Here is a 21,978-nt window from a genome sequence, read left to right as displayed (position 1 = left end):
AGTAATTTTTCCAATAATTGTTAACAGACAGATTGGTTCACTTTTAATTGACTATATCACAATTTCAGTAGGTCAGAAGTTTACATACACTAAGTTAACTGTGCCTTTAAGCAGCTCGGAAAATTCCAGAAAAATATGTCACGCCTTTAGGCTATCAGCCAATTAGCTTCTGATAGGCTAATTGGAATCAATTGGAGGTGTACCTGTGGATGTATTTTAAGGCCTACCTTCAAACTCAGTGCCACTCTGCTTGGCATTATGGGAAATTCAAAAGAAATCAGCCAAGACCTCAGAAAAAAAATTGTGGACACCACAAGTCTGGTTCATCCTTGGGAGCAATTTCTAAATGCCTGAAGGTACCACGTTTATCTGTACAAACAACAGTACGGAGCCATCAAACTGCTCAGGAAGGAGACGCATTCTGTCTCCTAGAGATGAACATAGTTTGGTGTGAAAAGTGCAAATCAATCCAAGAACAACAGCAAAGGACCTTGTGAAGATGCTGGAGGAAACAAGAGACAAGAATCTATATCCACAGTAAAACAAGTCCTATATCGACATAACCTGAAAGGCTTCTCCGCAAGGAAGATGCCAATGCTCCAAAACTGCCATAAAAAAAACAGCCTACAGTTTTCAAGTGCACATGGGGAAAAAGATCTTACTTTTTGGAGAAATGTCCTCTGGTCTGATGAAACAAAAATTGAACTGTTTGGACATAATGACCATTGTTATGTTTGGAGGAAAAAGGGTGAGGCTTGCAAGCCAAAGAACACCATTCCAACCGTGAAGCATGGGGGTGGCAGCATCATGTTGTGGGGGTGCTTTGCTGCAGGAGGGACTGGTGCACTTCACAAAACAGATGGCATCTTGAGAAAGGAAAATTATTTGGATATATTGAAGCAACATCTTAAGAAATCAGCCAGGAAGTTAAAGCTTGGTCGCAAATGGGTCTTCCAAATGGACAATGACCCCAAGCACACCACCAAAGTTGTGTTAAAATGGCTTAAGGACATCAAAATCAAGGTATTGGAGTGGCCATCACAAAGCCCTGACCTCAATCCGATAGAAAATTTGTGGGCAGAACTTAAAAAGCGCATGCGAGCAAGGAGGCCTACAAACCTGACTCAGTTACACCAGTTCTGTCTGGAAGAATGGGCCAGAATTCCAGCAACTTATTGTGAGAAGCTTGTGGAAGGCTACCCAAAACATCTGACCCAAGTTAAATAAATTAAAGGCAATGCTACCAAATACTAACAAAGTGTATGTAAACTTCTGACCCACTGGGAATGTGATGAAAGAAATAAAAGCTGAAATAAATCATTCTCTCTACTATTATTCTGACATTTCACATTCTTAAAATAAAGTAGTGATCCTAACTGACCTAAGACAGGGAATGTTTTCTAAAATGAAATGTCAGGAATTGCAAAAATTGAGTTTAAATGAATTTGGCTAAGGTGTAAGTAGACTTCAACTGTAAATACTAAATGCTTAAAAGCACAAAAAGAGAGTCAATTAAAATAATGATCCACCATCCAAATCAAGCAAATGCATGTGGGATGCCATTGTTGTTCTTTTTCTGGCAAACTACTTCTCTTTCTGGTGATTTAGAATAAAATTTATCGTGACCACAACATGTCGTTTCACAGAATAGTACAACAGTGAGCACGTCAAGTATAAACGTCACTAGACGTGCGCTGTCTGCCGAGCGTCGCGCTGTAGCGTCAGGCGAAAGTATGGTACAAAAGGGCTAAAGACTCCACTGGGTAAAAGGCTCCATTGGTTTTTATTTTCTCCCAAAACACTAAATAGCAACAAAAACTACCACAGTACTTTCCTAAACACCGGTTTGTCACAACACACTGGAAACATTTTTCTGATCCATGAGATCTTTGCGTGTGGTGTCGAAAGGTTGATTTTGAGGCAATTTTATCAAATTTTTATTATTTTTTTCAAATGTTGCAAATTTATGTAGCTAATGAACATCCCTGAAATTAACATTTCTTTTGAGACAAAATAATTATTTATCATTTTCAGTTTTAAGGTCATTAAATCAAAAATTTTCAATAACTGTCCAATAAGTGAAAGGATAGTATTTGGGGTCAAAAGCCACCTGTTGCAGGGGCTAAAGGCCCCTATTAAACAATGTTTTTCTTAAATGGGGCAAATAGATTTGTTCTGAACATTTTTCAAAGTGGGCTCACATTGACATCCAATCATAATAGAGAATAGTTTGTTTATAGAATACTTGAGATGTAATAAAATGCCAAATGTGTTTGAAATTTACAGGAAACAGTTGACTTTCTGTAGTAGTTATTTTGAGTAAGCATCATCTTAATTTGTTACTCAAAAAAGCATCTTGCTGTCTCAAAAGTATTTGCATTAGCTGACAAATTGTGCCCTATAACTATTTCTCTGGTATCTACACGATATTAATTTAAACCCTTTAGGGGCCTTTTACTCCAAGTGTGGGGTAAAAGGCTCCCTCACCACTTTTTTTTAACTGAATTTTAATCTAAACAACCTTCCGTTATTATTCCTTTTCACACAAATTATGTTGCTCCATCAATATTCAATAAAAACACATCCATTTTTTTTTACCATGACACATTTAGTGACCAAGAAAAAGCACACTTTCTTTAAGGAGTGCCTTTAACCTCGTTGTATCCTATAAACAAGGCATTAAAGGAGCTGTGCATCTTTTGTGATCGGTTAAATTATGAGACCAGCAATTGAATCATAGAAAGTGAAAACAGGCCAATAGTGATCAGTGTCCGGACTGATCGGAGCATCCCTAGTTTCCATATTTTTTTTTTTTTTTAGCCCAAACATAACAGAAAAGCATTCCTACACAAATTATTTATTAATACAAACACTTTCTAATGTCCTTTGTTATTCTCTTAGATGATTCTGCTCTTTTCGGGGAAATCTTTGGGTTTATCTGAATTTCCAACTATTTAACTGATGTCGCTGAACCTGAAGATGATTTTTGCTCACTGTGAATACTTGGGCAATACTTTTTTACATGTCTATTTAGATTAACTGATTGTTTGAAACTCCTCCCACAAGAAGAGCAGTGGTATGGTTTTTCTCCAGTATGAAACCTCTCGTGTATTTTCAGGTTTTATAACAAAGTCTTTTCACAGTATTAACACTTGAAAGGTTTTTCTCCAGTATGAATTCTTTGGTGCTTTTTCAAGTTGCCGGCAGTACTAAAGGTCTTCTCACATTCAAAGCACTTATGAGCCCCCACACTGGTATGTATTTTCTGGTGCTCTTTAAAATAGGACACATGTGCAAAACTCTTTCCGCAAGAAGAACACTTGTAAGGCTTCTCATTTTTGTGAGTTTTCAGATGTTCTTTTAGGACTGAATTCAAAACAAATGTTTTATCACACTGATCACATTTAAATGACCTTTCTCCAGAGTGACAGCGGAGGTGATACTTGAGATGGTGTGCATATGCAAAACTTTTCCCACACTGTTGGCACTTGTAAGGCCTCTCTCCTGTGTGAACTCTCATGTGCACATTAAGAGAGTCTTTATATTTAAAACTCTTTCCACACTGATGGCACGTGTAGGGCTTATCTTCAGTGTGAACTCTGATGTGTCTATTAAGGTGTCCTTTGATAGTGAAACTTTTCCCACACTCGTGGCATGTGTAAGGTCTCTCTCCTTTGTGAGCTCTCATGTGTTTAATAAGATGGCTTTTATATCTGAAACTCTTTCCACATTGAGAGCAGGTGAAAGCATTTTTGGCTGCTCTTCTTTGAGGCTCTTCTGGAGAGAAATTCTTTTTAGTCTTTGAACCACTCAAAGATTTTTCTCCAGTTATTAAATCATGATGTTTCTGATACTGAAGTTTCTCCTCCTCTTCATTCAGTTCTTGATGTTCCTCTTTCACTTCCATCAGATCTACAATGAACCAAGTAAATAGACAAAACTCAATTTGGGAGGGTAAAATGTAAAAAATCAAATTAAACCCCAATTTAATGGAGAACACAACAAACATCCAGTATTTATTAGGAGTAGGAATTGCCTGATGACTCACTCTAAAGATATTGAAATGCCGATTCAATATTTTTTAAGATTTAAAAAAAAAAAAATAGTGAATTGATATATAATGATCAGCCACAACATTAAAACCACCTGCCTGGGGCCTGGGTAGCTCAGCGAGTATTGATGCTGACTACCACCCCTGGAGTCGTGAGTTCGAATCCGGGGCGTGCTGAGTGACTCCAGCCAGGTCTCCTAAGCAACCAAATTGGCCCGGTTGCTAGGGAGGTTAGTCACATTGGGTAACCTCCTCGTGGTCGCGATTAGTGGTTCTCGCTCTCAATGGGGCGCATGGCAAGTTGTGCGTGGATCGCGGAGAGTAGCATGAGCCTCCACATGCTACGAGTCTCCGCGGTGTCATGCACAATGAGCCACGTGATAAGATGCGCAGATTGATGGTCTCAGAAGTGGAGGCAACTGAGACTTGTCCTCTGCCACCCAGACTGAGGTGAGTAACCGTGCCACCACGAGGACCTACTAAGTAGTGGGAATTGGGCATTCCAAATTGGAAGAAAAGGGGATAAATAAATAAAAATAAAAACACTTGCCTAATATTGTGTAGGTCCCTCGTGCCACCAAAACAGCACCAACCCGCATCTCAGAATATCATTCTGAGATTATCTTCTTCTCAACACAATTGCACAGAGTGGTTATCTGAGTTACTGTAGACTTTGTCAGTTCGAACCAGTCTGATCATTCTCTGTTGACCTCTCTCATCAACAAGGTGTTTCTGTCCACAGAACTGCCGCTCACTGGATGTTTTTTGTTTTTGGCACCATTCGGAGTAAATTCTTGAGACTGTTGTGCGTGAAAATCCCAGGAGATCAGCAGTTACAGAAATACTCAAACCAGCCCATCTGGCACCAACATTCATCTATGTGATTATCTAATCAGCCAATCGTGAGGCAGCAGTGCAGTGCATAAAATCATGCAGATATGGGTCAGGAGTTTCAGTTAATGTTCACATCACCCATCAGAATGGGGAAAAAATTTGCTCTCAATGATTTGGACCGTTACATGATTGTTGGTGCCAGATGGGCTTTGTTTTTTCAAAACAAAGAAACATACCTGACGGAATAAAATCTTCATCACTCTGTTGTGCCTCTGTTGTGTTTTCTTCTTTTATCTCCTCTTGCTTCACTTCAATCTTCACTAGTGTCTGCAGCATCTGCTGTTCATCATCATCTTCATCACTCTGTTGTGCCTCTGTTGTGTTTTCTTCTTTTATCTCCTCCTGCTTCACTTCAATCTTCACTGGTGTCTGCAACATCTGCTGTTCATCATCATCTTCATCACTCTGTTGTTCCTCTGCTGCGTTTTCTTCTTTTATCTCCTCTTGCTTCACTTCAATCTTCACTGGTGTCTGCAGCATCTGCTGTTCTCCAGTGTTACAGACAGAAGTCAGAGACTCTGTGGAGGTTTGATCACCCTGATTACTGTCACACACACTCTCCTGAGCATCAGTAGAACAGAGTAAAGTGAGCTGTGAGTCCTGTGTGTCTCTGGATCTCTGTTCAGAGAGTTTGTCCAGCAGCCGCTGTGGTGTGGACTGATCTCTGCCGCTCCACACTGAATCCTGACTTTCTGTGGAGGTCCCATCAGTCACACACACTGAAGATTGACAGGAAACCTTTTCCAGCTCCTGACAAACACAACACAATCACATCTGAAATCATCAATATCCAGCATGGACAGATCAGTTCCTACTGATTTACAGCAGATCACATCCACCTGCTCTCTCATGATAAATATCTGAACACAAAAACATCATCATTATAATGGACTGACACTTATCAAATTAAAAAAGATTATTATAATTACACACAAGAACAGATCTGTTAATCCAAATCTGTTTCTGAGATGGTATAAATATAAATGTGTTTTTATTTCCTGACAGCTATTATAACTTTAGGCTATATTGTACAATAAAACATCACCTTCACTGAACTAATTTACAAACAGCCGCTGTATTTAAAGAGCTGATATATCAGAAATTAAACATGATATTCTCAGATTTTTGCTTGTTTTTCCTGAAACTATTTTAAGGGGTCAGAGAACAATGCTCCATGGGGAGATAATCTTCTTTTATGGTCATTAAAACGCCAAAATGAGAAAAATAGCATGCACAGAAAAGTATCTATCAATATAAACATAATCTTGAAGTACATATAAATGCATACAATGATGTAAAAGACATTAAACTCGTACCGAACTGGGCTCTCGGATCATCTTGTTTTTTGCCGGTTTGAAAAACAACACTCATGTTCTTCTTCATCTTCTTTTATAGGCGGCTCGCATTCTAAAATAGAGCATTACCGCCATCTACTGTGGGTTACGGATCAGAGACTCTTTCCCCTCTCTCCCCAGACCTTTCAGGACTCGTGTTCAGCTCCTCCATTTTCAGCCCCAAGTCCCTCACTGCCCAGAGAGAGGAGGAAAATGAAAAAAGAAAAAAAAAAACCTTTATGGCCTAGCTATATTCTTTCCATTAACTGAGTTCTATTCAGAAATTGTATTAACAGACTATCCCCTCTTACTGGATTTAAAAGCTTCTTTAAGTTAATTGCTGTTCTCCTTTCCTCTGTAATTCATCTGTTAGTTTATTTATTTCCTCTGTATCTGTTACACTGTATTAATACATGTTCCACTGTTTCTCTAACGCCACACCAATGACATAATCCTGTAAGATGTTTTCCTATTATATACATTGTTTAGTTAAGCCCTGTATGTCCCAGTCTGAGTCTAGATAAAATACAATCTTCTTTTCTCCTCCCACCTGAATTTCTTCCTCTTCCTACTAATGGTTGTATTAAATGTAGATGCCCAACTTTTGTTCATTATCCCAATAAAATTGCCATTCTTGATTTAACTCCTTTTTTATACATTATATGCATGTCTATATTTTCCTTTCCTTTTAACTTGTTTTGCTAATTTATCTGCTTCCTTGTTCCCTGATACTCCAATATGCGCAGTTCCCATAAAAACTGAACTGTCTTATTTGTCTGCTGCATTATATAATATCTGAAGAATCTCCAATATACAGTGCATCCGGAAAGTATTCACAGCGCTTCACTTTTTCCACATTTTGTTATGTTACAGCCTTATTCCAAAATGGATTAAATTCATTATTTTCCTCAAAATTCTACAAACAATACCCCACAATGACAACATGAAAAAAGTTTGTTTGAAATCTTTGCAAATTTATTACAAATAAAAAACAAAAAAAATCACATGTACGTAAGTATTCACAGCCATTGCCATGACACTCAAAATTGAGCTCAGGTGCATCCTGTTTCCACTGATCATCCTTGAGATGTTTCTACAACTTGATTGGAGTCCACCTGTGGTAATTTCAGTTGATTGGACATGATTTGGAAAGGCACCCACCTGTCTATATAAGGTCCCATAGTTAACAGTGCATGTCAGAGCACAAACCAAGCCATGAAGTCCAAGGAATTGTCTGTAGACCTCCGAGACGGGATTGTATCGAGGCACAGATCTGGGGAAGGGTATAGAAAAATTTCTGCAGCACTGAAGGTCCCAATGAGCACAGTGGCCTCCATCATCCATAAATGGAAGAAGTTTGGAACCACCAGGAGTCTTCCTAGTGCTGGCTGCCTGGCCAAACTGAGCGATCGGGGGAGAAGGGCCTTAGTCAGGGAGGTGACCAAGCACCCGATGGTCACTCTGACAGAGCTCTAGCATTTCTCTGTGGAGTGAGGAGAACCTTCCAGAAGAACAACCATCTCTGCAGCACTCCACCAATCAGGCCTGTATGGTAGAGTGGCCAGACGGAAGCCACTCCTCAGTAAAAGGCACATGACAGCCCACCTGGAGTTTGCCAAAAGGGACCTGAAGGACTCTCAGACCATGAGAAACAAAGATTGAACTCTTTGGCCTGAATGGCAAGCGTCATGTCTGGAGGAAACCAGGCACCGCTCATCACCTGGCCAATACCATCCCTACAGTGAAGCATGGTGGTGGCAGCATCATGCTGTGGGGATGTTTTTCAGCGACAGGAACTGGGAGACTAGTCAGGATCGAGGGAAAGATGAATGCAGCAATGTACAGAGACATCCATGATGAAAACCTGCTCCAGAGTGCTCTGGACCTCAGACTGGGGCGAAGGTTCATCTTCCAACAGGACAACGACCCTAAGCACACAGCCAAGATAACAAAGGAGAGGCTCCGGGACAACTCTGTGAATGTCCCTGAGTGGCCCAGCCAGAGCCCAGACTCTGATATCCTTTTTTCCTTCTGCCTCTTTCAATCTTGGAATGATGTATGCTACCCCCACCTGACCTCTCCCTGGATCTTTAGATGCATCTGTAAAAACCTGTATGTAACTTTCATACTGAGTCCATATATACTCCTTTGTTAATTATGCCTCTAATGTATTTTGACCCTTATCTTGTCTTGCTTCCAATAGGAATAAATCAACGTTTGGCTGTGGTAAGATCCATAGAGGTATTGATGGTAATATTACCTCTGGGGTAACATTATACTCGTATCATTTCATATCCTGCACTAAATCCTTAATAATCCAGCCAAAAATATAAATTTTCCCTTTGCCATGGTCCCAACATGCCTCTAGTACCTTTTTTGCAGGGTGATTATCCTTCTGACCTTTTAAGTTTGCCCAGTATGTCAATATCAGTTGCTTCCTTAAGTGGATTGGCATCTCTCCTATTTCCACCTGTAATGCTGGTACTGGAGAAGAAGAATAAACTCCACAACAAATTCTTAATGCTTGTGACTGAATTCTCTCTAATTTTCCTAATTGTGATTTAGATGCTGATCCATAAACCATACATCCATAGTCTAGTATTGCTCTTATCACTGTAGAATAAATGGTTTTCAGTGCCATTCTATCAGCCCCCCATTCACGCACTCTGTGTTCTTCATCACTGGACTGGACTGAATCACAAACTGATTTATCCTGAAAAACTCGCAGAGTTAATCGTTTTAATTCAATTTTGCCTCGGCAAAACTATTTGAGATATCTGTAATGCAATTTTGACTAGAAATAATTCACATTCGAGTAATTGTCAGTGTTGAGGAAGCTACTTTGAAACATTTGACAAGCTACAAGCTACTCTTAATTTAAAATAGTTAAGCTACAGTCAAGCTACACTTTTGAAAATGTAGTTTGCTACACTACAAGTTACTATCAAAAAGTAGCTAGCTGCATTGAAGCTACTTAATGAGGCAATATTTTTTTACAATGATATATCAATTAAATACATTTAATGTATTTTTTGTGATGAAAAAGCCTTTACCGGGCAGTACGCTGTCAGAGCCAAAGCTTCGAATTTAGACCAATTGACTCTGTATCCCGAGAATTTAGAAAAGGAATTAATAATTCTGTGGAGGCAAGGCATAGATCTAATAGGGTTGGAGACAAATAATAAAATATCATCTGCATAAAGCAAAAGTTTATGCGCCACACCTCCCACCACCACCCATGGAAAATCATCCTCCTTTCTTATGGCGGCTGCTAATGGTTCAAGGGCAAGACAGAACAATAATGGGGAAAGAAGGCAACCCTGCCGGGTGCCCCTATCCAGAGTAAAATAATCTGAAATTAATCCATTTGTTTGTACCGCCGCTACCGGGTGTCTATAAAGTAATTTAATCCATCCAATAAACTTACTCCCAATCCCATACAGTTCCAAAATCTTAAAGATAATCCCATTCTACCATATCAAATGCCTTTTCAGCATCAAGTGAGACGGCAGCGACCAGAGTCTGATCATTCGCCACTGACCACATGATATTGATGAAACGCCTACTGTTATCAGAAGAGCTGCGGCCCTGAATAAACTCCACCTGATCTATATGTATAAGAGATGTCATAACTTAATCGATTAGACAAAATTTTGGACAATATTTTTACGTCTAGCTGGATCAGGGAAATTGGATGGTAACTCTTACACTCGCTTGGAATTTGTCCTTTTTAAAAATCAGACTGATCCGGGCTTGCGTCATGGTTGGCGGAAGCTTTCCATTCTTTAATGATTCTGTATAAACTTCTAGCAAAAGTGGAGTCAATTCTGTAGCATAAGATCTACAAAACTCAGCGGCAAAGTCATCTGGCCCAGGAGCCCTGCCTGTAGGCAAGGCCTTAATTACCTCGCCAAGCTCCTCCAAGGTTAGCTCAGAATCAAGATAATTTTTTTGCTCAGTCCTCAGTTTAGGGAGTTCTAATTGTTCCACAATGTTTCTAATATCTTCATCAGTAGACGAAGATGTGGAACTATCGAGATCAAGGTAGAATTCCTTAATTAATATCAATGGCCGATTTCACCACCAGCAGATTTCACTGAGGGAATGGTAGAAAAATCTCTCTCTGCTTTATACATCTAGCCAAAAGCTTCCCTGCTTTGTCCCTCAACTCAAAGTATGACTGTCCATGACAAAATAGTACTATATCTGTATTGTCAATTCTGACGATATTAGAGGCCATCAGATGACATTCTGCACTTCAGGTCTGCCTCAGCATTTTTAATATTCCCTTCCAACTCCACATGTTCTCGTGCTTTGGATTTTATGATGACAGAGGCATACTTTATGATCCGACCCCTAAGAACCACCTTAAGTGCCTCCCAAGCCATGCCCACAGAGGATACTGAGGGCCAGTTGGTCTTCATATAAACACTGATTTCAGCCTTTAACATTTGTTGGAATTCAGGATTTTGCAAAAGGGATACATTAAAGCCCTAACTATATGATTTCTTTTTCTCCGTATGTGGCAACACCTCTAAACTCACCAGGGCGTGATCTGAGACTAAGATGTTTCCAACTGAGCAGTCAACAACAGAAGAAATGAGGGACTTAGATATAAAAAAAAAAATCTATTTTAGAATAAATCTTATGGATTGATGAAAAGAATGTATAGTCCCTACCAGATGGGTTCAAAAGTCTCCAAATATCTGTAAGACCAAGATTTTTACACATCCTGGGAAGTGTCAATGTTGCTCTAGGGGCTTACACACTTTTGCTTCACTATGATCAAGGATTGAGTCCATCAATAGATTAAAGTCTCCTCCAAATATTATATCATGAGGGGTGCCAGCAGCTTGCAACATCCCTTCAAGATTTATAAAAAAGCCCTGATCATCAGCGTTAGGTGCATAAATATTAGCCAAAACCAACCTTCGCCCCTGAATTTCTGCTAAAACAATAATGACTCTTCCTAATTTATCTTTATTCTGTTTGAGACATTTGAATAGTAGATGCTTACTTATCAGTGTAATGACTCCCCTGCTCTTACTTGAGCCAGCACTAAAGAAAACATGCCCACCCCATATCGTCCCAGATTTTTCAGCTTCTTTCGGGGAAAAATGTGTTTCTTTTTTTTTTTTAATTTGGAATGCCCAATTCCCAATGTGCTTTTAAGTCCTTGTGGTCGCGCAGTGATTTGCCTCAGTCCGGGTGGTGGAGGATGAATCCCAGTTGCCTCTGCATCTGAGATCGTCAACCCGCGCATCTTATCACATGGCTTGTTGTTAGGCTGTTGCCACGGAGACATAGCACGTGTGGAGGCTTCACGCCATCCACCGCGGCAACCACGCTCAACTCACCATGCGCCCCACCGAGAACGAACCACATTATAGCGATCATGAGGAGGTTACCCCATGTGACTCTACCCTCCCTAGCAACTGGGCAAATTTGGTTGCTTAGGAGACCTGGCTGGAATCACTCAGCACACCCTGGGATTCGAACTAGCAAACTCCAGGGGTGGTAGCCAGCGTCTTTACCACTGAGCTACCCAGGCCCCCAAAAGATGCGTTTCTTGAAGAAACACTATCATATTTCTTATGCTTAAGAAGATAAATAACCTTCCTTCTTTTTATGGGGTGCCCCAACCCATTCACATTCCACGTGCAGAGACAATACGCTCATATTAACATTTGACATTTTGACATATGAGAAAAAATAGATTGTGTGTCAAAAACAAAATTATAAAGACCACATTCCAACATTAGTGCAACAATCAAACACCGAACTTCCCCCAGAACCAAACAAACAGAAAAAAAGAAAAACGTGTGCATTAACCCCGCTGTCCATCCTTCTAAACTCAAACAGTCCATGCACGCCAACAAGAACCCCCGCGACAACTTTGCCATTGGATTGCTCAAGTCTGGTGTTTCTATACACATTTTGTGAGACAGACTTACACACAAAAGATAATCTATAAAACAAACTCCAGCCAATAGGCGGAATAAACACAAAGAACGTGTACATTCCTCCACATAACTGTCCCTAAGGTGTGTTATTCCACAAAATAAACTTCAGCTACTAGGCGGAACCAGAACAAAAAGAAAAAAAAAGGCGCTCAGTTTCCTCAGACAGTCGAACAAATGTTCAATGAGCCGGACCATTCGGCTGCTACATGAATGCAATGAATGACCTAATCACTCCAATGTCTTGCAAGAAATACTCCACAAAACAAACTCCAGCCAGTAGGAGGCATAAGCACAAAGAACATGTGATTCATCCACAAAACAGTCCCGAAGGAGCGTAACTCCACAAAACAAACTCCAGCCGCTAGGTGGAACCAGCACAAAAAGAAATAAAAAAGGCACTCAGTTTCCTCGAACAGTCAAGTGAATGTGAGTTGGTCCATTCGGCTACAATGCGAGTACCACAAAATAACTTACTCCATTGACTTTATGAAGGACATCGCTTGCTGGGGACATGTGAATGATTTTCGGCCATCCTTAGCACCTATTCTCAATTTGGCCAGGAACATCAGTGCAAAAGCGACCTTCTGTTGATGTAAGAGTTTCTTGCATTCCTTGAATCAATCACGTTTCTCTCTTGTCGAATTCGCAAAGTCTGGGAACAAGAAAATGCTGTGGTTCTTCCAAAAATGCCTTCCTTTACTCCTCGCCTTGCATAACACAAGATCTTTATCGGATGATCTCAGAAATTTGGCCAGAATTGATCGGGGCCTGTCTCCCTCAGCGGATTGCCTAGCCAGAAACCTGTGAGCTCACTCGATTTCCAGCTTATGGCCCGTTATGTCAAACATATTCAGAAAGAGTCCGTCCAGGAATTTCACCATATCCTGTCCCTCTTTGGCTTTAGGAATTCCGACGATTCGGATGTTATTCCGCCAGCTACGGTTCTCCATATCCTCCAATTTCTACCAGACATGCTCCAAATCCACCTTGGTCACTAGCGGATTAGCTGCTAATTCCCTCTCTGATGACTCCACATAATCGATCAGTTTCTCGACATCCTTCACACTTGTAACCACCTCAGAGAACTTCGTCTCCATGGCAGTGATCGATCAACATATTACAGCAAGATCTTCCAAGTCAGCAATGACCTTTGTCAGCATTGCCGACATGTTCAACATTTCTCGCCGAATTTCCCTCATTTCTCCAAACAAATCGGCTCCCTGGCTCGGGGCCTTCTCAGAGGTATCAGCTTGAGCATGTAAGTGTCTTTTAATGTTTCCAGAGCACAGGATTTTTGAATTCTTTGACATATTGTCCTCCTAGAACAGTTATGGAACAGAGTGTATCGAATCTCACCGGTTGATGTCATTAACAGTGTTAAAACTAGCAAAGTGCGCAGAGCTCACCGTTCACACGTCCGAACATCACATGGCGTCACGTGACTCTCAAAAATACTTTAGACTTAAATAAGCTAGAGATTGAAGACCCACCATCATCTCTGAAATCTGTTCTTTGGGAGCATTATGGTTTCGTAGTAAACTACAGTTATACTGGGCAATGAGTAGTGAACAGGACAAAGGCTGTGTGTCAGCTATGTTTCACCAAAGTCCGGTATGTCTCAGGAAGCAACATTTCACCAAATTCATTGATTCAGTCACAAAATACAATAAACTCTTCTAAAACGGATGTAAGGTTTACATTAGTTTAAATAGATAAAAACTGTAGCAAGTAGCTCCTCTGCCCACAGAGTTTTCGGTCAGCTTCCTGGGGCGAGTGACAGACCCTGATCTTTCCTGGCAAGATTCTTGCGGCCGGCTGACAGAGACTTTGTCCTGCGAGCAGAGAGGAATGCAAGTTGTGCTGGGAGGACCACAACATAATGGTTTTTCCAGACTCCAGGCGACACAAGCGAAGAGGGATGGATTCAAAGAGTGTAAAAAATTGCTGCACCAAAAGAAGGTGGGCTTCATACAGCTTTTTCCTGCTATGCTGAGAATTGACGCCAAGGACAGTCGAAAGACTTTTACATGCCCACGACAAGCTTTCGCCTTCATTACATCAATGGCGTGAGTGGGTAATTTTGCCTGAACTCAGTCAACAATACAGACTACACATCATGCATTTTACTGATGCTGCCTGAGAGGGTTTGTTATTCTCTTGGCTGTCCACTGACTCTTGCTCTACTCTTTTTTTCCCTTTATCGACTTATTGTTGAGTTAATTTGTTCATTTTGTGGGTTTGATGTGGATTTGATGTGATTATTTACTGGGTCTTATTTTATAGAATACATTTTTGTGCAATTTATTGGCATGTTTATGAAAGAAAAAATCAAAACAAGGGACAGTTTTTTAAAATAAAAAACACCGGACTTGAGCAGTATGGAAGCAATAGTGTTGCGGAAAATATCGTGAGCATGCATTGACCGTCGCATTTCTGGGGCATGGATGCCAGTTGGGACTGTTGTGTGCAGGGTTGAAATAATTTTTTTCTGTTCTGTTTGGTCAGGATTTGATGGTTTCATCAATGTTGGAAAGTGGTCTATGTAATTTTGCCTTGGGTACACAATTTATATTTACATGTCAATATGTCACACTTTAATATATGTAAAATGTTTCTATCCATGTGGAATGTTCATGAGCTTGGCACCCTATTAAAAGATGGAAGCTTGTATCTTTCCTTAAGCGATAAAAATATGATATAGTGTTCCTTCAAGAAACACACCTTTCTCCACAGGAAGCTGAAAAGCTTGGTAGGACATGTGGTGGGCATGTGTTTTGCAGTGCTGGTTTGAGTAAGTGCAGGGGAGTCAACACACTGATACATAAGCATTTACAATTTAAATATCTCAAGCAGATTAAAGATAAGTTAGGAAGAGTCATTATTGTTTTGGCTGAAATACAGGAGCAAACTCTTATTTTGGCTAATATTTATGCACCCAACGCTGATAATCAGAACTTTTTTATAGATCTTGAGGTAAAGTTACAAGCAGCTGGGATGTTCATGATATGGTTTTGGGGGGAAGACTTCAAACTGTTAATGGATCCGGTCCTTGATTATAGTGATGTAAAGGTGTGTAGACCCTTTAGAGCTGACACTACAGAGGATGTGTAAAAATCTTGGTCTTACAGACATTTGGAGACTTTTGAATCCATCTGGGAGGGACTACACCTTTTTTCTTCAGTTCATAAGATTAACTCTAAAATAGATTTTTAAAAATATTTTTGCTATGGTGGGTTAAGAGATGTTGCCGCATATAGAAAAAAGAAAACAGGACCCAGCATTTCAACAGATGTTAAAGACAGAAGTCAATGGTTATGTAGAAACCAATTGGTCCTCAGTGTCCTCTGTGGGTGTGGCATGGGAGGCGCTTAAGGCAATTCTTAGGGGGCGAATCATACAATATGCCTCATTCATTAAAAAGATCAAAGCACAGGAATTCATAGAATTGGAAAATAATTGCTGAAACAGAGCAGAAGCGCTGTATGCCATCCAATGGTCTTAGAGAGTTGACTCAGCTAAAGTATAGGTACAATACTATTTTGTCACAGAAGGTAGAGTTTTAGTTATTCAGGGCAAGATAGGCATATTTTGAGTTGGGGGAAAGAGCAGGGAAATGCTTGCCAGATACATAAAACAGAGTTTTTTTCACCATTCCTTCAGTGAAGTTTTCAGGTGGCAATATATTAACTTCTGCCACAGATATTAATAAGGCCTTTAAAGAGGGGGCCTGGGTAGCTCAGCGAGTAAAGACGCTGACTACCACCCCTGGAGTCACAATTTCGAATCCAGGGTGTGCTGAGTGACTCCAGCCAGGTCTCCTAAGCAACCAAATTGGCCCAGTTGCTAGGGAGGGTAGAGTCATGTGGGGTCACCTCCTTGTGGTTGCTATAATGTGGTTTGCTCTCGGTGGGGCGCATGGTGAGTTGTGCGTGGATGCTGCGGAGAACTGCGTGAAGCCTCCACACGCGCGATGTCTCCGCAGTAACATGCTCAACAAGCCACGTGATAAGATGCATGGATTGACGGTCTCAGACACGGAGGCAACTGAGATTCATCCTCCGCCACCCGGATTGAGGCAAGTCACAACGCCACCACGAGGACTTAGAGTGCACTGGGCATTCCAAATTGGGAAGAAAAAGGGGAGAAGAAAAAATAAATAAAAAAATAAGGCCTTTAAAGAATTCTATTTAGATCTTTATAGCTTCTCGTCTTTGTCTTCCGATAAGGATATTAGCAGTTTCGTAGAGCCATTAGAACTTCCTAAATTGATGAGTGATCAAAAAGACTTTCTTGACTCAGATATTACTTTGGAGGAGCTTGTTGAGGTAATTAAAGCCTTGCCAACAGGTAAGGCACCAGAGACAGATGGTTTTGCCGCAGAATTTTTTAGATCTTATGTCACAGAACTGGCTCCACATATGTTAAAAGTTTACACAGAGACATTAAAGAAAGGTGAACTACTGCCAGCCATGATGCAAGCCCTAATCAGTCTCATTCTTAAAAAAGATAAGAACCCAAATTAATGTAAATGTTATTGTACAATGTCCCTGATCAAGTTAGATGCAAAAATATTGTCTAAACTTCTGGCTAATCGATTAAGCAGAGTAATTACATCTATTATACATATAGATCAAGTGGAGTATATTCATGGTCGTAGTTTTTCTGATAATATTAGACGTTTTATAATTATTATGTGGTTGGTAGCGAATTATCAGATCCCGGTCTCACTTGCTGCTGAGAAGGCGTTTGATTGGGTGGAATGGGACTATCTTTTTAAGATTTTGGAAATGTATAGGTTTGGGAACATTTTAATTGGGTGGATTAAGTTACTTTATAAACAACCGTAAGCAGCAGTGCAAACTAATGTATTAATTTCAGATTTTTTTTCTCTTGGTAGGGGAGCTCAGCAAGGTTGTCCTCTCTCTCCCCTTTGCTATTCTGTCTTACCCTGGAAACATTAGCATAAGAAAAGACAATGGTTTTCCGGGTATTGTTGCAGAAGGTGTGGAACATAAACTTCTACTTTACACAGATGATATATTATTATTTGTCTCCAACCCTAGTTGATCTATGCCTAGCCTTCATAAAATCATTAATTCCTTCTCTAAGTTTTCAGGATACAGGCTGAATTGGTCTAAATAGGAAGCATCCCATTATTTCACATTTACAGTATGGACCAAGGTTTCCCATATGTTCAATTTTGATACTTACCTAAATATTTCCTTCTCATATGGCTGAACCCCAAATTGTGTATTACCAAGTCCCCCTTTTGCTAGAAAGAATGGTTGGAGAGGGGTGTTGCTACACTTGGTGACCTTTATGAAAATGGAGCTTTAAGATAATTTGAAAGTATAGCAATTTGGGATTTTTAGGTCTCAATTTTACAGGTATTTACTATGGGTGCACCGATCGATCGGCCACCAGTCTAAATTGGGCCGATCTTCATCTTAAATACATGATCGGCTGATCATGCCTAGATTTAGGGCAGATTCTAGTCATTACTGTAGTAATTCTGACTCGCTGCACAGTGAGCATGAAGAGAATAAAGAGACTACAAACGGGTATTAAATAACAAAGTAAAGTAAAAGTAAAGCTTTACTCTCTTTAACATGAGCACTCTCCGTGTCAATCAAACATGCAGCTCTCCAGTCACTCATCCCAGTGCTATTCTCTGAGGATCCCAATTTAAATCAGATTAGTTTTGGTCACAATACCACTAATAACAGATATAACTGTTTAACCTTCAATAACAGCACCACGTCTTCACGCAGTTGCTTAATAATTAGTGATTTGTGTTACAACAAGATGCCAAAGACAAATCAGAGATACAGTATTAATGATTTCTCACTGGAGCAGTTTTAGAGCTTGTAATGGATACAGGTGCTGGTCATATAATTAGAATATCATCAAAAAGTTGATTTATTTCACTAACTCCATTCAAAAAGTGAAACTTGTATATTATATTCATTCATTACACACACACTGATATATTTCAAATGTTTATTTCTTTTAATTTTGATGATTATAACTGACAACTAAGGAAAATCCCAAATTCAGTATCTCAGAAAATTGGAATATTACTTAAGACCAATACAAAGAAAGGATTTTTAGAAATCTTGGCCAACTGAAAAGTATGAACATGAAAAGTATGAGCATGTACAGCACTCAATACTTAGTTGGGGCTCCTTTTGCCTGAATTACTGCAGCAATGCGGCGTGGCATGGAGTCGATCAGTCTGTGGCACTGCTCAGGTGTTATGAGAGCCCAGGTTGCTCTGATAGTGGCCTTCAGCTCTTCTGCATTGTTGGGTCTGGCATATCGCATCTTCCTCTTCACAATACCCCATAGATTTTCTATGGGGTTAAGGTCAGGCGAGTTTGCTGGCCAATTAAGAACAGGGATACCATGGTCCTTAAACCAGATTCTGGTTGCTTTGGCACTGTGTGCAGGTGCCAAGTCCTGTTGGAAAATGAAATCTGCATCTCCATAAAGTTGGTCAGCAGCAGGAAGCATGAAGTGCTCTAAAACTTCCTGGTATACGGCTGCGTTGACCTTGGACCTCAGAAAACACAGTGGACCAACACCAGCAGATGACATGGCACCCCAAACCATCACTGACTGTGGAAACTTTACACTGGACCTCAAGCAACGTGGATTGTGTGCCTCTCCTCTCTTCCTCCAGACTCTGGGACCCTGATTTCCAAAGGAAATGCAAAATTTACTTTCATCAGAGAACATAACTTTGGACCACTCAGCAGCAGTCCAGTCCTTTTTGTCTTTAGCCCAGGAGAGACGCTTCAGACGCTGTCTGTTGTTCAAGAGTGGCTTGACACAAGGAATGCGACAGCTGAAACCCATGTCTTGCATACGTCTGTGCGTAGTGGTTCTCCCCCTCATTTTTGAATGGGTTTTGTTTCACAATCCTCTCCAGGGTGTGGTTATCCCTATTGCTTGTACACTTTTTTCTACCACATCTTTTCCTTCCCTTTGCCTCTCTATTAATGTGCTTGGACACAGAGCTCTGTGAACAGCCAGCCTCTTTTGCAATGACCTTTTGTGTCTTGCCCTCCTTGTGCAACGTGTCAATGGTCGTCTTTTGGACAACTGTCAAGTCAGCAGTCTTCCCCATGATTGTGTAGCGTACAGAACTAGACTGAGAGACCATTTAAAGGCCTTTGCAGGTGTTTTGAGTTAATTAGCTGATTAGAGTGTGGCACCAGGTGTCTTCAATATTGAACCTTTTCACAATATTCTAATTTTCTGAGATACTGAATTTGGGATTTTCCTTAGTTGTCAGTTATAATCATCAAAATTAAAAGAAATAAACATTTGAAATATATCAGTCTGTGTGTAATGAATGAATATAATATACAAGTTTCACTTTTTGAATGGAATTAGTGAAATAAATCAACTTTTTGATGATATTCTAATTATATGACCAGCACCTGTAGATGTTTCTTATTTTTGAATGTATCTCTGCTGTGTGTGATGCTTTCATGGTTTTTACTGGTTGCCAGTATGTCACAATGACCTTTGATATTGACAACAGAACTATTCATAATTGTTTTCAATACAAATAAATATTAGCAATTCACAATTAAAGTAATTTTAATGTAATTTTGGTAACACTTTATAAAAAGATTTAATTTCTAACATGAACAAACAATGAACAATGTATATTTACAGCATTTATTTATCATAATGTTAATAAAAATACAATTGTTCATTGTTAATGTTAGTTAATAGTGTATTATTGCTAACCAATACAACTGTTGATTTTAAAAATGTATGTGTTGTAACTAACATTAAGTTCATTAGTTTATGTTAACTAATGTTGCTAAATAATGTTAACAAATGGAAACTTTTTGTAAAGCGTTACTGTAATTTTATTGTGTGAGGCATAAACTAACTGCAGCATATAACTTGCAAAAATGTGGCAACGGGCACTTTAAAAAAAGATTGGTATCTGTATCGGCCGGTCTTAGTGTTAAAAAAAATCGGAGATCGGTATTAGCCCCCTAAAGCTGCAGACACCCTCTGTATGGTGCTCACAGCCTTTGGAAAGGGGCATGAAGCATCAGTGTATTATTCCTTGTTGATTCAGAATCTTGGTGATGGGGCCTTAAAAGCTCTTAAGAGGTTATGAGAAAGTGATTTGAACTTGGTATTGGAGGATGGGGAGTGGGAAAGAATTCTTAAAAATTTTAAAACTATGTCATGGCAATGCAAGGGTATGGCTTTAGTATTCAGTTCAAGATTTTGCATCATTTCTACTGTACTCCCTGTAGATTGTTTAGGCTTGGTTTAAAAGACACACCTACCTGCTGGCAATTCAATTGGAGGATGGAGACATAGCACATGCTCTGTGGTTCTGCACTAAGATTCAAGGGGTAAGAATTCTGGGTAAGAGTCCAGAATTTTATATGTGAGGCTTTAGACACTCAAATTTCTTTGTGCCCTAGACTATGTATATTGGGTGATGGGGTGGTTATTAAAGCAGTTGTCGAATATACAAAAAGCTGGGTCCAAAGTAGTGTAATGACTGGCAGACAGATAATTCTTGGATGAAGTCAAATGGTGCTCCCTCATTTTAAGAATAGTTCACCAAATTGTGTAGGGTAGCAGCATTTAAAAAAATGTCATATAAGCAGCTTGGCAGATTAGGTGTGTATGTTAAGAAATGGGGCAAAGACCTGTCCTCTCTGGAAGGCTCTCAGTGAAGAACATGTGGAGAGAGATGCAATTATGATCTAACTTCTAAATCGAATCCTTTGTGGATTTTTCTTTTCTTTTCTTCTATTCTTTCTTTCTTTGTTTATTGTTGTACTTTTATTTTCTCAATATTTTTTTTGTGTGTGTTTATATTGGATGTATATAACCCAGGCTTTAATCATGGTGCTTGTTGGGGAGGGTTAGGAATTGGGAGGGGGATGGGGTTGGGGTTGGGGAATCAGTGGGGGTTAAAAGTTGATTCTCTGCATTTATATTGTTTTATTCTGTTTTGTTTTGAATCAATAAAAAGTTTGAATCTAAAAACAAACCAAACAAAAAAAACAACAACAACAAACAATTATGGAAAGTCATGGCATTCACTCATATTATCGCTTCATGCATTGCATGCCACACATTTACTATAGATTTTTTCATCAGCAGTGAGGGATTTACATTTGATAAATGTAAGGAATTAGTCAGGCTGACAGAGAAGGTTAATGAGTTAGAGACACGCATCTGAACTGTAGTGGAGGACCTGTGGATGGATACTGTTTCAAATGCGGGTAGTATAGCGAGCAACACACACTCTGGTTCCCGGCTGTAGAGCAGCAGGGCGTTTGGGTGATGTCTCCACAGCATACTAGTAGGGCAAAGTGATACCACTCTCCCGTTCCTGTTAGGATTTCCAATCGATTCTCCCCACTCAGTGATGCACCCACTGAGAATCATGTTGAAAGCGCCCTCATTATTGGTGACTCTATTCTAAGGAACATGGAAATAGAGACTCCAGCCACTATTGTTGAATGCATTTCGGGTACCAGAGCATCTGACATCAGATCAAATTTACAAGTGCTGGCTAATGCTAAACATAGATTTTCTAAGATTGTTATTCATGTTGGCACTAAGGATATCCTGCTTCACCAGTCGGAGATCACTAAAGATAATGTTAAAGAGGTGTGTGAACTTGCAAATATGATGTCAGACACTGTAATATGCTGTGGCCCCCTCCCTGCTCACTGTGGTG

The 21,978-nt window shown here is 39.9% G+C and overlaps 1 pseudogene; it reads right to left on the bottom strand.

Moving 5' to 3' along the window:
- Positions 1 to 3,121: 3,121 nt before the first annotated feature.
- LOC127418539 (zinc finger protein 37-like) overlaps positions 3,122 to 21,978 on the bottom strand; it is a 34,579-nt pseudogene continuing 15,722 nt past the window's right edge.

This window comes from Myxocyprinus asiaticus, chromosome 28, assembly GCF_019703515.2.
Source record: "Myxocyprinus asiaticus isolate MX2 ecotype Aquarium Trade chromosome 28, UBuf_Myxa_2, whole genome shotgun sequence".
Classification (NCBI taxonomy): Eukaryota; Metazoa; Chordata; class Actinopteri; order Cypriniformes; family Catostomidae; genus Myxocyprinus; species Myxocyprinus asiaticus.
Note: the sequence above shows the minus strand (reverse complement) of the source record. Positions and strands in the feature narration are given on the sequence as shown.